General features: G+C 46.2%; 1 non-coding gene across 1 annotated transcript; it reads right to left on the bottom strand.

Annotated features, from left to right (window-relative positions):
• Positions 1–3,256: 3,256 nt before the first annotated feature.
• LOC136879416 (5S ribosomal RNA) lies at positions 3,257–3,375 on the bottom strand. The gene has a single exon (XR_010860917.2). It is a non-coding gene; the product is annotated as a 5S ribosomal RNA (ribosomal RNA).
• Positions 3,376–4,294: the final 919 nt, after the last annotated feature.

Below are 4,294 nucleotides of genomic sequence, written 5' to 3'. Positions count from 1 at the left end.
GTAGGTGATGATGGGGAGGAAAAGTGCAATACTATCTGAACCCGGATAAACGTAGTTATATGAGGTTATGATGGTTTTTTTCTGGTTTGGTGTTGTGGCCTAGTTAGACGTTATCATCGACTACGTCTTTGTTCTAGTGCAAATATCATTAATCCTAGAAAATGCTCTGCATTGTGCAGATAAAGTACAAAGAGTATTTTTGTTGTTTTATTTTCTTGCAACCTAACCCGTAGCTATAGCTTTTCAGCTCCCTCACTGGATCAGTGGTGATGTGTCGGCCTCCCGACTGGGTTCAAACCCGGCAGAGGCAGTGGGATGTTTTAAAGGGTGGAAGGAAACGCATTGATTCGACACTCCTCATTTTTCTATGTCGGAATATACGATACATGTAAAATCTACGAATGGAGCATTATGAACAAACTGTCTGTCTGTTAGGTCATCAGCCCAGAGGCTGGTCGGATCCTCAAATAGCACCACCAAATGCTATGCAATTATAGGAAATCCACAAAATAATGCCAGCACCAAAATGAGGCGTACTAGGAAAGATGAGGAATGAGGTAGTTTGCCATTTCTTTCCTCACTGGGCCAGAAAATGAAATGAAATGGCGTATGGCTTTTAGTGCGGGAGTGTCAGAGGACATGTTCGGCTCGCCAGATGCAGGTCGTTTTTGATTTGACACCCGTAGGTGACCTGCGCGTCGTGATGAGGATGAAATGATGATGAAGACGACACATACACCCAGCCCCCGTGCCAGCGAAATTAACCAATTAAGGTTAAAATTCCCGACCCTGCCGGGAATCGAACCCGGGACCCCTGTGACCAAAGGCCAGCACGCTAACCATTTAGCCATGGAGCCGGACGGCCAGAAAATAATATCGCACTACGCCTGACTCTATGAGCAACACCTTTCTTAACAATTAGAAGCACTGGTTGTGCTCTGAATGTCATTACTCAGCACTACCCATACCCCAGCAGCTTCCATATTGTTACAGTCATGAATTAGACTGGGACTTTGGTAGAAGTTACATTTTGCTCTGGCCTTTGCCAAGACATGGATGCAAAAGTACTGCTTCCATTAGGAAATGACAGTAAATTTCAAAATATCTTTCGTTCTGAAGAGCCAAAGTGTCCGTAACTTTCACTTACTCGATATTATGGGAGAGATTGAAGAAAGTCATAGATTACAAGATATATTATTATATGCCAAGTCAACATTCCTAAGTAATATTTAAGTAACAGCTAACAGCGCTTATAAAGTGGTAGGATATATCATGCGTAATGTAAAACCATGAAATGGAGAAACAAAACTGTTTAGACCGTACAATACATTAGTACGCTCTAGACTTGAATATGCTACTGTTATATGGAACCTGAAATTTCTATACATGAGGGAAAATGGTCAATTTCCTTTTAATGTGAGTACAAGTGTCTGCTCACAGATGGCTATTTCAAATCTCTTAGATCACACAGAGATTTATGCGACATGATACTTATGTACAAAGTTGAAAATAGCAGCCTTGATAATTCGTATTTTGTTTCACTATTTAAATTCAATGCCCCACAGGCCAAACCATGAGTTTCATTTACATTCTACTCCAAAAACAGCCTGTCACAAGAACTCACCACCTCACGATATAATATGTATAACAGAATGGTCGTAAACAAATATGAAGTTATATTTCGGCTGCAAGAAGCAAACATTTCTCCATCAGCTCAGATTCATGATTTAGGCACTAGGAAAAGTTCAAAGTATGATCAATTGGCAAGTAATTCAGTTAGTAGTAAGTATTACACAAAGTTGTACCAACCTTGACATCATTATGTTCATTTCTTCACTCTCATTATCATTAACCCAATCTTATTCGCATGATCAGGTGAGTTGGCCGTGTGGTCAGGGGCACGCGGCTGTGAGGTTCCTTCCGGGAGCAGATGGTTCGAATCCCACTGTCGGTAGCCCTGAAGATGGTTTTCCGTCGTTTCCCATTTTCACACCAGGCAAATGCTGGGGATGTACCTTAATTAAGACCAACGCAGCTTCCTTCCAACTCCTAGATCTTTACTATCCCATGGTCGCCATAAGACCTATCTGTGTCCGTGCGAAGTAAAGGAACTTGCAAGAAAAAAAACATCTCAGTGATTCTGTGAGCCACCCGCGGTCTATACAAGCGGGGGTTAGAGGCAGCTCGGGGTCAGTTGGTCGCGAGAGGGGTCAGCGTGTAGGGGAGGCAGCACGGGCGTTAGCCGCGAGAGAGGCAGTGAAGGGGTGCCTGATTTTTTAAATTATGTAGATATAAAATACAAATTGACGTGAAAGAAATATATCCGGGGCAAGCCCGTTACAAAATAACAAATAGATATAAATGCTCAATAATGTACAAGAATATTATACATTTTCAAATTACAATAAACAAAACTACTCTCTGCAAACGAAGATACTTGCACTGAACTTCAGCAGAGTTGCATACTGTCTGGGAGTCCCGTCAGGGATCTTTGAAGCACAGGAATCGTGGTCTGGCGCAGGAGCCGCCGGAGGGGGGGAGGTCCGCCGTTGTCCTGTGGCCAGAAGCAGCCTCACGTCTTGGTGGTCTTGCGCCCCGCCCCGCGACTTCCGCGTCCTCGTCCTTGCCGAGATGTGCTGGCTCCGCGGGTGACCGCTGCTGGGCGCGGCGTCGGTGTGTAGGAGAATCCCTCTGGTAGTACGGCGACCTGATCTCCTGAACCGCCACATCCCACCCCTGAGCGAGGGCAAGGTAGAGGAGATTCGCACGGTTGAAAAAATATTTCCTCTGTGCCTGGTCGAGACTGGACCAGGCACTTAGGGCCCACAGGGTGGTGGCTGCGTCGTGGTGGTCCCGGCCGATAGAGATGAGGGCTAGCTGCTCCTTTATGGCCTGGGCTATTTGGTAGACCTTCAGGTCGGGTGGCGTTGGCAGTCCTTTGTCGTAACTGGGAGGTTGCATTTTTCACCAAGGTATGGCGTTGTCGGGTTGTTGGTCCTGTCCTTCCTTAGATCCGTCGTTGATTGGTTGATCGTCTTCTAAAAAAAATAGTAAACTCGTGTCCTCATCCCGAGGTGGTGCAGCTCTTTTCAGGCACACCCCCATTGGAGGTGAGCTGCGTGTACCATTTGAACCACATACCAGCCCTTCTGCCATTCTTAAATTTCTGGCAGTACCGGGAATCGAACGCGGGCCCCCGAGGACGGCAGCTAATAACACTAACCGTTACACTACGGAGGCGGACAAAAGGGAATTGAGCCAATGGCACGTGGTGTTCCCAAGCGGTCACCCATCCAAGTACTGACCACGTCCAATGTTTTTTAACTGCGGTGATCGGACGAGAACCGATGTATTCAACATGGTATGGCCCTTGGCTTCTAACAAATTCTCCGTGGGGGATTCAATGTCCTTGAAACGGTCCACCAGCGCCTGTATGGCTGTGGTAAGCACTTCTATGTTGGCTTGTGACATGTCTTCGTCGATGTGCACTTGGTTAAGGATATCCGTAATAGTGCCCACACATTCTGTACTTTGAGCTGCTCGCGTCTCCTGTTTAATAGGAGTAACGTTGGTGGACTTGCTGACTAACTTCCGACGTGGAGTAATCTCAGCTTTACGTTGCCGGTATGTCGTATAGAGACGAGTTTGCGGTTGAAAAGTGGTATGATGGCTGGAATGAGGTCCACTCAGCCTCGGGAGGTCAACTGAGTAGAGGTGGATTCGATTCCCTCCTCAGCCATCCTGGAAGTGGTTTTCGTGGTTTCCCACTTCTCCTTCAGGCAAATGCCAGGATGGTACCTAACTTAAGGCCATGGCCGCTTTCTTCCCTCTTCCTTGCCTATCCCTTCTGATCTTCCCATCCCTCCGCAAGACCCCTGTTCAGCATAGCAGGTGAGGCCGCCTGGGCGAGATACTGGATATCCTCCCCAGTTGTATCTCCCAACCCAGAGTCTGAAACTCCAGGGCACTGCCCTTGAGGCGTTAGGGGTGGGATTTCTATCTGAGTCCGTGGAAAAATCCGACCCTGTAGGATAAACAGATAAAGAAGAAGATATTGCAATTGGAGACTTGGTATCTGTTGTATGTTTTTCATTTAAATTAAATAAATAAATAAATGTAAAAGATCTTTGGTAACACATTTTGTGTCTAGCCAACAAAATTAATTAAAACCCAGCCACAGACACCCAAATGAGATTCGCTTTACTCTGCCAACTGGTGGGGTAGAAAAGAGCGTCGAAATGCGTGGAGGCAGCCTAGATGGCATCAGATTAAAATGCATGCACATGGCACTGAG

This window comes from Anabrus simplex, chromosome 8 (genome assembly GCF_040414725.1).
Source record: "Anabrus simplex isolate iqAnaSimp1 chromosome 8, ASM4041472v1, whole genome shotgun sequence".
In the NCBI taxonomy this organism is placed as follows: Eukaryota; Metazoa; Arthropoda; class Insecta; order Orthoptera; family Tettigoniidae; genus Anabrus; species Anabrus simplex.
The sequence above is the reverse complement of the archived record's forward strand: the minus strand, read 5'-3'. Positions and strand labels throughout refer to the sequence as shown.